We start from the raw sequence: 13,133 nt of genomic DNA, 5'->3' as shown, positions 1-13,133 counted from the left end.
AGGCTGATCTGGGATGCCAAAAGGGTGAATGCCTGGGTCTCAGAGCCACGTGGGTTTGAAGCTTAAGTCTCGACCCATGACACCTGCACTTGGGTCTAAGCCGTTGGCACTTGCTTCAAACTCCATCGCCACATGTTGGCCCCCGGTGTAGGTTGTTGCCTCGAATGCCATCAATAGTGTTTGGCCCAAAGCTGGTGTAGCCAATCGTGTCCAACACCATCGACCGTAAATGTTAGCCCATTGTTGCCTCAAATGTTGCCTCGGATATAGCCTTGGTGGGTATTGGCCCTTAGATGCTCGATGTTGCCTCGAGCTCCTCCTTAGCGAGTGCCTGGCACTATATCCCTTGAACGCCTCTTTGGTCATTCGCTAGTGTGACCAATCACATCCACTACCATTAGTGGTAGATGCTGGCCCATTGTTACCTTGGGATGTTTCCTCGAACACCATCAGAATGTTGCCCATCGACAGCATCTGGCCCTTGGCTAGTGTGACCAATCACGTCCAGCACCACCGATGGTAGATACAGGCTTGTTGTTGCCTCGAGATGTTACCTCAGACACCTCCCTAGTGGGTGCTAGCCCTTTAGTGCCCAATGTTGCCTCGAGTTCCTCCTTGGCGGGTGCCTGGTCCCTTAAACACCTCTTTGGTCCTTAGCTGGTGTGACCAATCGTATCCACCATATCGACTATAGATGTTGGCCCGTTATTGCACCTAGATGTTGCCTCGGGCACCTTTTTGGTAGGTACTGGCCCTTCGATGCCCGATCATACCATAAGCTCCTCTTTGGTGGGTGCCTAGTACTTATTCCCTTGAACATCTCTTTAGTCCTTGGCTGGTGTGGCAAATCGCATCCACCACTATCGACAGCAAATGCTGGCCCATTGTTTCCCTAGGATGTCACTTTGGACACCATCATGATGCTAGCCCATCAATAGTGTTTGGCCCTTGGTTGGTGCATCCAATCGTGTCCAACACCATTAGTGGTAGATGCTGGCCCGTTGTTGCCCTGGGATGTCATCGCAAACACTTGTCTGGTGGGTGCTAGCCCCTTTGGTGCCCAATGTTGCCTCGAACTCCTCTTTGGTCGGTGCTTGGCGCTTAATCCGCCAAACATGTCTTTGGTCCTCGGCTAGTGTTGGAAACCCTGTCTTTGTGTCTAGTGCTCAAGCCTTGGCCGTTGGTGCACGGGCCTCAACTCTTGGTGCTCACACCCAGGGTGTAACACTGGCACCCTTGGGTCTGACCTGTGCTCATACCTTGATCATCAGTGCCCACATGTGGGTCTAACTGTGTGCTCACTAGCTACTCACTAGTACTTGCGCCTAGGCCTGGCTCAATTTTACCTAACTTGAACATCATGCTTGATCCTCTAAAGTCTTGATCATTGCCTGCACCACTATATCGGCCTAGTTCCCTCAACCTACACCTTGAGTCGTCCTCAAGGCTTGGTCCTTTAGGCTATCGAACCTTATCCCACTAGAACCCATGGGCCAGTCCCAGCTTGCTTGCTGATTGTGACACATGCTAGCCTTTTGTGTGGGCAGTTCCCTTGAACATCATTGGCACAAGAAGGGTCGTGCACCAAGAGCCTACACCTAGGCCCAAGCCATGCACCATGCATAATATCCTACGGTAACAATGGGCCAGAATCTACCGCAGATGGTCGTGGACATGATTGGATGTACCATCCAAGGACCAAAGAGGTGTTCAGGGGATCAAGCACCAAGCCACCCACCAAGGAGGAGCTCAAAGCAACATCGGGCATCGAGGGGCCAACACATACCAAAGAGGTGTCCGAGGCAACAACGACCAACATCTACCATTAATGGTGTTGATCGTGATTGGCTGTGCTAGCCAAGGGCCAGATGTTGTCGAGGGGCCAACATCCCAATGGTGTCCGAGACAACATCCTAGCACAATAATGAGCCAGTATCTATCGCCAATGGTGGTGGATGTGATTGGTCGCTCCAACCAAGGACCAAAGAGCTATTTGTGGAATCATGAGCCAAGCAGCCACCAAGGAGGAGCTCGAGGAAACATTGGGCACTGAGGGGCTAGCACTCCCTAAAAAGGTGTTGGAGGCAACATCCCAGGCCAATAATGGGCTAGCATCTGCAGTCGATGCTATTGGATATGATTGGTCACACCAGCCAAGGAGCAAAAAGGTGTTGGGGCGATCAAGCACCAAGCCCCCACCAAGGAGGAGTTCAAGGCAACATCGGGTATTGAGGGCCAAACACCTACTAGAGAGGCTTCCGAGGTAATATCCTAGAGCCATAACATGCCAACATCTCTCATTGATAGTGGTGGACACTATTGATCATACCAACTAAGAACCAAAGAGATGTTCAAGGGATTAAGTGCCAAGCACCCACCAAGAAGGAGCATCAGGCAACATCGGGCACCGAGGGTCTAGGCACTCAACAGAGAGGTGTTTGACACAACTTCCTAGTGTAACAATGGACCCACATTTGCTGCCAATGGTGTTGGTCACGATTGGTAGCACTAACCAAGGGCCAGACGTTGTTGATGGGCCAGCATCTCGATGGTGTCCCAGGTAACATCTTAGGTTAACAATGGCCTAGCATCTATAGCCGATGGTGGTGGATGCGTGTGGCTGCACTAGCCAAGGACCAAAGAGTTATTCTGGGGATCAAGCTCCAGGCACCCACCAAAGAGGAGCTCAAGGCAACATCAGGCATTGAAGGGCTAGCATCCACCAAGAAGGTGTCCAAGGCAATATCCTGGGGAAATAATGGGCTAACATCTACCGCCAATGGTGTTGGACATGATTGGCTGCACAAGCCAAGGGCCAGAAGATGTCAATGGCCTAGCATCTCGATTGTGCCTGAGGCAACATCCCAGGGCAACAATAGGCCAACATCTGCCATTAATGGTGGTGGACGTGATTGGCCACACTAACAAAAGACCAAAGAGGTGTTTGGGGGATCAAACACTAGGCTACCCACCAAGGAGGAGCTCAAGGCAACATCAGGCAATAAGGGGCTAGCATGTTGGGGCAATAATGGGCCAACATCTACCATCGATGTTGTTAGATGCGATTGGCCCCACCAGTTAAGGGCTAGATGCTATTGATGAGCTAGCATCCCGATGGTGTCTGAGGCAACATTCTAGGGCAACAACGGTCCAACATCTGCCACCGATGGTTATGGATGCAATTGATTGCATCGGCCAATGACCAAAGAGGTGTTCGGGGGATCAAGCACTAGGGATCCACCAAGGAGGAGCTTGAGGTAACATCGAGCATTGAGGGGCCACACTCGTTAGAGAGGTGTCTGAGGTAACATCCTGGGTAACAATGGGCCAGCATCTGCCATCGATGGTGGTGGACATGATTGCCTGCTGTAGGCAAAGATAAAAGAGGTGTTCAAGGGATCAAGCGCCAGGCACCCACCAAAGAGGAGCTTGAAGCACCATTAGGCACCAAAGGGCTAGCACCCACAAAGGAGGTGTTCGAGGCAACATCTCGAGGAAACAACAGGCCAGCATCTACCATCGATGGTGTTGGATACGATTGGTCCCACCAACCTAAGGCCAAATGTTATCGATGGGCCAGCATCTCGATGGTGTCCGAGGCAACATCCTAGGGTAACAATGGGCCAACACTGTAGTTGATGGTGGTAGACATGATTGGCCTCACCAGGAAAGGATGAAAGAGCTATTTATGGGATCAAACACCAAGTACCTACTAAAGAGAAGCTAAAGACAACATTGGGCATCGATTACCTACTAAGAAGGTGTTTGAGGCAACATCATAAGGTAACAACAGGCCAGCATCCACGATCGATGGTGTTGGACGTGATTAGCCACACCAGACAAAGGCAAAACACTATCGATAAGCTAGTATCCTGATGGTGTTTGAGGCAACATCTCATGGCAACAACGGGCTAGCATCTGCCTCTGATAATGGTGGATAGGATTTGTGACACCAACCAAAGACCAAAGAGGTGTTCGAGGGATCAAGGGCCAGGCACTCGTCAAGGAGGAGCTTAAGGCAATATTGGGCTTCGATAGGTAAGCACCCACCAAAGAGGTGACCAAGGCAACATATCAGGGTAATAATGGGCCATCATCTCCTATCGATGGCATTGGACACGATTGGTGCCACCATTCAAGGGCCAAATTCTATCGATGATGTTCGATGTAATAACCCGTCTCGGGAGCCAGCATGTGGTGATGGAGTTCAAGGTGAGTGTCAAACACCTAGGCCTAGGTGCGGGCACTTGGTGTGTAACTCAATATGTGTCGATGGTGTTTGAGGGATTTGCCTGTATAAAGGGCTAGCATGTGCTGATGGTGGTCAAGGCATATGCCGAGACCAAGGGCCAACATTTCTCATTGGTGTTGGACATGATTAGCCACACTAGCTAAGGGCCAGATGATGTCAATAGGTCACCATCCCAATGGTGTCTGAGGCAACATCTCGGGGTAACAATGGGCTAGCATCTTCCACTGATGGTGGTGGATGTAATGGGTTGCACCAGGCAAGGACCAAATAGGTGTTCAAGGGATCATACGTCAGGCACCCACTAAGGAGGAGCTCAAGGCAACATCACGCTTCAAAGCGCTAGCACCCACCGGAGAGGTGTTCGAGGCAATTATGGGCCAACATTTACCACCAGTGGTATTGGATGTGATACCAGCCAAGGGCCAAATGCTGTCAATGGGTTAACATCCCGATGGGGTCTGAGGTAACATTCTGGAGCAACAACAGGCCAGCATCTACCGCCAATGGGGATGGACGCGATTGGTCGTACCAACCAAAGACCAAAGAGGTGTTCGGGGGATTAAGTGCCAAGCACCCACCAAAGAGGAGCTCGTGGTAACATTGGGCACCGAGGGGCTAACACTAACTAGAGAGGTGTCCGAGGCAACGTCCTAGGGCAACAATGGGCTAGCATCTACATTGATGGGGATGGACATGATTGGCCACACCAAGCAGGGACCAAAGAGGTGTTCGGGGAATTATGTGCCAAGCAGTTGCCAAATAGGAGCTCGAGGCAACATCTGGCACTGAGGGGTCAGCACCCACCAGGGAGGTGTCAGCACCCACCAGGGAGGTGTCTGAAGCAACATCCTAGGGTAACAATGGGCTAGATGCTATCGACAGGCCAGCATCTCGATGGTGTTTGAGGCAACATCCAAGGGCATAATAGTCCAACATCTACCGTCGATGGCGGTGGATGTGATTGGCCGCATCAGCCACGGACCAAAGAGCTATTCGAGGGATCAAGCATTAAGCACCTACCAAGGAGGAGCTTGAGGCAACATCAAGTTTTAAAAGGCCCACATTCATCAAGAAGGTGTTTGAAACACCATCTTGAGGTAATAACGAGCCAGCATATGCTGTCAATGGTGTTGGATGCGATTGGCCACACCAGCCAAGGGCCGAACACTATCGATGACATTTGAGGCAATAGCTCGCACTAGGGTCTAGCATGTGGTGATGGAGTTTGAGGCAAGTGTCAAGCACCTAAGCCTAGGAGATGGCACATAGTGCATGACCTAGCAAGTGTCGATGGTGTTTGAGGGAATTGCCCACATAAAGGGCCAGCATGTACCGATGGTGGTCAAGGCATATGCCGAGATTGATAGCCAACATGTCTCGATGGTAGTTGAGGCAAGGGCATGTGTCTCGATTAGTAAGCAATCTAGGACTACGCTTGGGGGTCTAGCAGGACACAGTCTGACAGCCTATGAGACTAGGCCTGGAGGCCTACTCGAGGCGTAGGTTAAGAGAACTAGATCGAGATAGAGCTATGGGCAGTGATTAGGACTCCAGAGGCTCAAGCACGGTGTTTAGGTTTGGAAAAATTAAGCTTGGCATAGATGCAGGGCACACAGTCAAACCCAGGTATAGGCACTGATGATCAAGTTTGAGACTGGGACCCATGTACGTAACCCTCAGAGCCTATCCTTTTCCTAAGGTTATGAATCCATTTTATCGACTTCCTTTACCTACATTGTTCCATCAACCAAAGGTTGTTCACCTTGGAGGCCTGATGTGGTTATGAGTACAACCAGGCATGAACGACACCAATCGCCTTCTTTAATTGATGCTAATCAAGGTATAGCCCATATCAATGGTGGTCGAGGAAAGAGCCTGTACTAAGGGCCAGCTTGTATCGATAGTGGTCAAGACATGTGTCCTCACTAGTTCTAGATTATGCCGATACAGATCAAGGCATGCATGTGTCGATGGTGGTCAAGGCAAATGCTTGTACCAAGGGCCAGCTTGTGCTGATGGTGGTCAAGGCAATTGCCTATACCAAAGGTCAGCTTGTGCTAATGATAGTCATCGCAAGTGCCCGCACCATATGCTAGCATGTGCCGTTGATGGTCGAAACCTTGGTTGAAGTTTGATTTTGGGCCATGGTGCACTTGCTAGGCTTGAGCATGTGTTGGTGCTGTAATTTTTTGGTCGAGGCATCATTACCGGAGCATCGCCAGAGAACTTGACTGACAGCATAGGGGTTCCGACAATTGGGGGTAGGGGTGGGGGGTGTGCACACGTGATGTATGATGGGTGCTGATTCTTGGCCCTTATATTGGCTCCCTATCCCACATGCAACCTTGAGAACTCACACCTCCTTAAAGAGCATTTGAACTTTTATAGGTTTGTTGCCAGTAGCGGTTCAAGTGTTAGAAATGGGGACACTTTTTTCGAATGACCACAAAATCTTCTTCACTTTGATTTTTTAGCTGAATTTTTTTGTGCGTGCCAACAAAAATACAAGGATTTGGACCACCAAAGAGGGGCCAAAAATCCTTCTAAGAAAGCTTTAAAAAAATCTCAAACCGTAAAAACTTTTGAAAATCATGAAAAGTAAAAAATGGGTCATCTTGCCATGAAACTTCACATGAAGTCTTAGGGGACCATTGTATGAATTTACAAGCCAAAAAAATTGCATTGGCATGGTAGAAATATAAAGATACGCTTAAACCCACCCACTGTCCAATTGTGGTAGGCATGGTGCTTGGCTTGAGCTCATGACACCCGCATGTGTTGCGTGGGCATTGGGGACCACTCATATGAATTCACAGGCAATAAAAATGGCTTTGGAATGGCAAAAATATGAGGATGTGTCTGAACCCACCTACTGCCCAATCGTGGTGCGTATGGTACGTAGCCCAGGCCTAGGTAAGGGCACTTGGTGTGTGACCTAGCATGTGCCAATGGTGTTTGAGGGAACTGTCCACACAAAAGGCCAACATGTGCGGATGGTGATCGAGGCATGTGCTGAGACTAAGGGCCATGATGTCTCGATGGTGGTCGAGGTAAGGGCATATGCCATAATTAGTAAGCAAGTTGGGACTGGCCCTGGGGTTCTAGTGTGACAAGGTCTGACAGCCCAAAAAACTAGGCCTTGAGGCCTACTCAAGGAACAAGTCGAGGGAACTAGACTAAGATAGTGGTGCATACAGTGATCAAGACTCTAGAGGCTCAGGCATAGTGTTCAAGTTTGACAAAATTAAGCCAGGCCCAGGTTCAAATGCTAGTGAGTGGTGCATGAACACATAGTCAGACCCAAGTGCAGGAATTGATGATTGAGGTACAGGTGCAAGTTAGACCTAAGGTTGTCCAAGGTAACAATTCACACCAGCCAAGGGCAACAACGGGACAGTATCTATCGTCAATGGTGGTGGACATGATTGGCCACACAAGCCAAGGACCAAAGAGGTGTTCGAGGGATCAAACGCCAGGCACTTACAATGGAGGAGCTCGAGGCAACATCAGACATTTAAGGGCTAGCAGCCATAAGAGAGATGTCTGAGGCAACATCCTAGCCCAATAATGTGCTAGCATTTACCGTCTATGGTGTTGGACACGATTGGTTGCACCAGCCAAAGGCTAGATGCTGCGATAGGCTAGCATCCCGATGGTGTCCGGGGCAGCATCTTGGGGCAATAATAGGCCAGCATTTGCTACCAATCGTAGTGGACATGATTGGCCAAACCAGCCAAAGACTAAATAGGTGTTCAAGGGATCAAGCACTAGGTCACCCATCAAGAAAGAGCTCGAGGCAACATCGGGCACTACAAGGCCAACACCTGCTAGAAAGTTGTCCAAGGCAACAGTCTAGGGCAACAATAGGCCAGCATATGCCACATATGGTGTTAGACAAGATTGGCGGCAACAGCCAAGGGCCAAATACTGTCGATTGGCTAGCATCTCAATGGTGTCCAAGTCAATATCTTGGGGCAACAATGGGTCAGCATCTACCATTGATGGTGGTGGATGCAATTGGCCGCACTAGCCAAGGATAAAAGAGGTGTTCAGGGGATCAAGCACCAAGCACCCATCAAGGCAAAGGTCAAGGCAACATCGGGCACCGAGCGGCTAGCACCCATCAAGGAGGTGTCTGAGGTAACATCTCGGGGTAACAACGGGTCAGCATCTATTATAGATGGTATTGGACATGATAAGCCTCACCAGCTAAGGGCCTAACGTTGTCGACAGGCTAGCATCTTGATGGTGTTCGAGGTAACATCCCGTGGCAATAATGGGCTAGCATTTACCATTGATAGTGGTGGATGAGATTGGTTGCCCCACCTAAGGACCAAAGACGAGTTCAGGGGATCAAGCTCTAGGCACCCACCAAGGTGGAACTTGAGACACAATCAGGCATCGAGAGGCTAGCACCAACCAGAGAAGTGCCTGAGGTAACATCCTAAGGCAATAATAGGCCAACCTTTGTAGTCAATGGTGTTGGCCATACCAGCCAAGGGCCAAACATTGTTGATGGGCTAGCATATCAATGGTGTTCGAGGTAACATCCTGAGGCAACAATGACCCAACATCTACCATCAATGGTGCCAGACTCGATTGGGTGCACCAGTCAAGGGCCAAAGATGTGTTCGAGGGATTAAGCACCAAGCTACCTATCAAGGAAGAACTCAAGGCAACATCAGACACTGACAGACAAGCACTCACCAGGGAAATGTACGAGGTAACATCCTAGGGCCATAACGGGCAAGCATCTACTACTGATGGTGTTAAAGGTAATTGGCTACACTAGCCAAGGGCCAGACACTTTCGATGGGCTAGCATCTCGATGTTGCCTGAGGTAACATCTCAGGGAAACAATGGGCCAGCATCTACCACCGATGGTGGTGGACATGATTGGTTGCACCACATAGGGACCAAAGAGGTGTTTAGTAGATCAAGTGCCACGCACCTGCGAAGGATGAGCTCGAGGCAACATCGGGCACCAAGGGGCCAACACTCGCCAGAGAGGTGTCCAAGAAAACATCCTGGGGCAATAATGAGCCATCATTTATCATTGATGGTGTTGGACGTGATTGGCCTCACCAGCCAAAGGCCAAATGCTGTCAATAGGCTAGCATCTCGATGGTGTCCGAGGTAACATCCGGAGGCAACAATGGGTTAGCATCTGCTACCGATGGTGGTGGACATGATTGGTTGCACCAGCCAAGGACCAAAGTGGTGTTTAGGGGATCAAGTGCTAGGCCACCCACCAAAGAGGGGTTTAAGGCAATATTAGGCATCGATGGGCAAACACTCACCATGAAGGTGTCTGAGGCAACATCTCGAGGTAACAATAGGCCAACATCTACCGTTGATGGTGTTGGATGCAATTGCTTGCACCAGCCAAGGGCCAAACATTGTCGATGGGCCAGTATCCCGATGGTGATCGAGGTAACATCCCGAGGCAACAACGAGCTAGCATCTACCGCTGATGGTGGTGCATGTGATTGGCCATACCAACCAAGGACGAAAGAGGTTTTTAAGGGATCAAACGTGAGGCACCTGCCAAAGGAGAGCTCGAGGCAACATTAGGCACTGTGGGGCCATCACTTTTGAGAGAGGTGTTCGAGGCAACATCTCAGGGTAACAATGGCCCAACATCTACCATCGATGGTGTTGGATGCGATTGGCCGTAGCAACCAAAGGTCAAACACTATCAATGGGCCAGTATTCCGATGGTGTCAGAGGTAACATCCTTAGACAACAATGGGCCAACAATAGCCGCTGATGGTGTTGGACGTGATTGGTCATACCTACTAAGGCCCAATAAGGTTTTAAGGGGATCAAGCACCAAGCACTCGCCAAGGAGGAGCTCAAAGCAACATCGAGCACCGTAGGGCTAGCACCTAGCAAGAAAGTGTCTGAGGTAACATCCTGAGGAAACAATGGGCCAGTATCTACCATCAATGGTGTTAGACATGATTGGTTGCACTAACCATGGGCCAGACACTATCGACAAGCCAGCATCCCGATGGTGTTTGAGGCAACATCTAGGGGAACAACTGGCTAGCATCTACCGTCGATGGTGGTGGATGCGATTGGCCACACCTGCCAAGGACCAAAGAGGTGTTTGGGGGATAAAGCACCAGGCCATCTGCCAAGAGGGAGCGCAAGGCAACATCAGGTGTCAAAGGGCTAGCACCCACCCGAAAAGTGTCCGAGGGAACATCTCGGGGCAGCAATGGGCTAGCATCTACCATTAATGGTATTGGACATGATTGGCTACACTAGTCAAGGGCCAGATGCTATCCACTATCCAACATCCCAATTGTATCTGAGGCAACATCTCGAGGCAACCACGGGCTAGCATTTACTATTGATGGTGGTGGACATGATTGGCCACCCCAAGCAAGGACCAAACAGGTTTTCATGGGATCAAGCACCAAGCACCCCCCAAGGAGGAGCTTCAGGTAACATCGAGCATCAAGAAGCCAGCACCCACCAGGTAAGTGCTCGAGGTAACATATTGGGGCAACAACGGGCTAGCATCTACAATCGTTGGGGTTGGATGCGATGGGTTGCACCAACCAAGGGACAGACACTATTGATCGGCCAACATCTCGACGGTGTCTGAGGTAACATCCTAGGGTAAAAATGGGCCAATGTCTACCACGGATGGTGGTGGACATGATTGGCTGTACCAACTAAAGACCAAAGAGGTGTTCGAGGGATCAAGTGCCAAGCATCCGATAAAAAGGAGCTCGAGGTAACATTTGCCACCAAAGAGCCAGTACCCTTCAGGGAGGTGTCTGAGGCAACATCTTGGGGCAACAATAGGCTAGCATCTTCTATTGATAGTGTTGGATGCGATTGGCAGCACCAACCAAGGGCTAGACACTATCGATGGGCTAGCATCTACCATCGATGGTGGTGGACATGATTGGCTGCACTAGTTGAGGATAAAAAAGGTGTTTGGGGGATCAAGCGTCAGGTATCCGCCAAGGAGGAGCTTAAGGCAACATCGGGCACTGAAAGGCCAAATTGGCTTGAGAGGTGTCTGAGGTAACATCCCAAGGCAACAATGGGCTAGTATCTATCATCGGTGGTGTTAGATGTGATTGGCCACACCAGTCGAGGGCTAGATGCTATTGATGGCTTTCGAGGCAACAACCTGCACCGGGGGGCAGCTTGTGGCAATGGAGTTTGAGGTAAGTGTTGAACACCCAAGCCTAGGTGCTGACACTTGGTGCATGACCTAGCATTTGTCGATGGTGTTTAAGGGAACTACCTTTATAAATGGCCAGCATGTGCCGATGGCGGTCGAGGCAATGGCATGTGTCACAATCAGCAAGCAAGCTGGTACTAGCCCTAGGGTTCTAGCAAGACAGGGTTTAACAGCCTAGGGGACCCAGCCTTGAGGCCTACTTGAGGCATAGGTCAAGGGAACTAGATCAAGATAGTGGTGCAAGCAGTGATCAAGACTCTAGAGGCTCAAGCACAGTGTTCAAGTTTGGTATAATTGAGCTAGGCCTAAGTGCAAGGCACACAGTCAAACCCAAGTGATGATTAGGTTTAGGACTAAGACCTCTGTGCCCAACCCTTAGAGCCAAAACTTTTCCCGAGGTTACGGATCCATTTTGCTAACTTCCCTTACCTATATTGTTCCATCAACCTAAGGCTATTCACTTTGGAAACCTGATGTGATTATGAGTTCGACCGAGCATGGAGGACACCAAGGGCCATCTTCTATCGATGCTGATCGAGGCATGGCATGTGCCAATGGTGGTTGATGTAAGTGCCCATACCAAGGGCTGGCTTATGCCAATAGTGGTTGAGGCATGTGCCCGTACCAAAGGCCAGCTTGTGCCGATGATGGTCGATGCATGTTCCTGCACCATACACCAGCATATGCCATTGATGGTCAAGACCTTGGCCGAGGTTCAATTTTGGGCCACGGTGCACATGTTGGGATTGAGAATGTGCTGGTGTCATATTTTTTTACCTAAGGGGCCAAAGGGATGTGTGCACATGATGTGTGATAGGTGTTGGTACTTGACCCTTATATTAACCCCCTATCCCTCATGCAATCTCAAGAACTCATAGTCCCTTACAGAGCATTTGAGCTTTTACAAGTTTGCTGCTAGTAACCATTCAAGTGTTAGAAATGGGGACACTTTTTTCAAATGGCCATAAAATCTTCTACACTTTGATTTTTTGGCTAAAGTTTTTGTGCATACCAACAAAAATACAAGGATTAGGTCTACCAAATTTGGGGCCAAAGCTCCTTCTAAAACAATTTTAAAAAATCCCAAACCACAAAAAATTTCAAAAATCACAAAAAATAGAAAATGAGTCATTTTGCCATGAAACTTCACATGAAGGCTTAGGGACCGTTGTATGAATTTACAAGCCTGAAAAATTGCATTATCATGGTAAAAATATGAGGATGCGCCTAAACTCACCTATTATTTGGTTATGGTGTGCATGGTGCTTGGCTCAGGCTCAGAACACTTGTGCATGGAGCACGAGCATTGTGGAGCGCTCATATGAATTCACAGTCCATAAAAAAGGCTTTGGCATGGTAGAAATATGAGGATGTGTTTGAAACCACCTACTACCCTATCGTGGTACATATGGTGAGCAACCTAGGCCTAGGTGCAGGTGCTTGGTGCATGACCTAACATGTGCCGATGGTGTTCAAGGGAACTGCCTACACAAAGGGCCAGCATGTGCCAATAGAGATTGAGGGATGTGTCGAGACCAAGGGCTAACATATCCTAATGGTGGTTGAGGCAAAGGCATGTGTCATAGTTAGCAAGCAAGTTGGGTCTGGCCCTAGGGTTCTAGTGGGATAGGGTTCAACAACCTAAGGGTCTAGGCTTTGAGGCCTACTCGAGGT

This window comes from Durio zibethinus, chromosome 23 (genome assembly GCF_047325235.1).
Source record: "Durio zibethinus cultivar Kanyao isolate XHJ-2024 chromosome 23, ASM4732523v1, whole genome shotgun sequence".
Taxonomy (NCBI): Eukaryota; Viridiplantae; Streptophyta; class Magnoliopsida; order Malvales; family Malvaceae; genus Durio; species Durio zibethinus.
Note: the sequence above shows the minus strand (reverse complement) of the source record.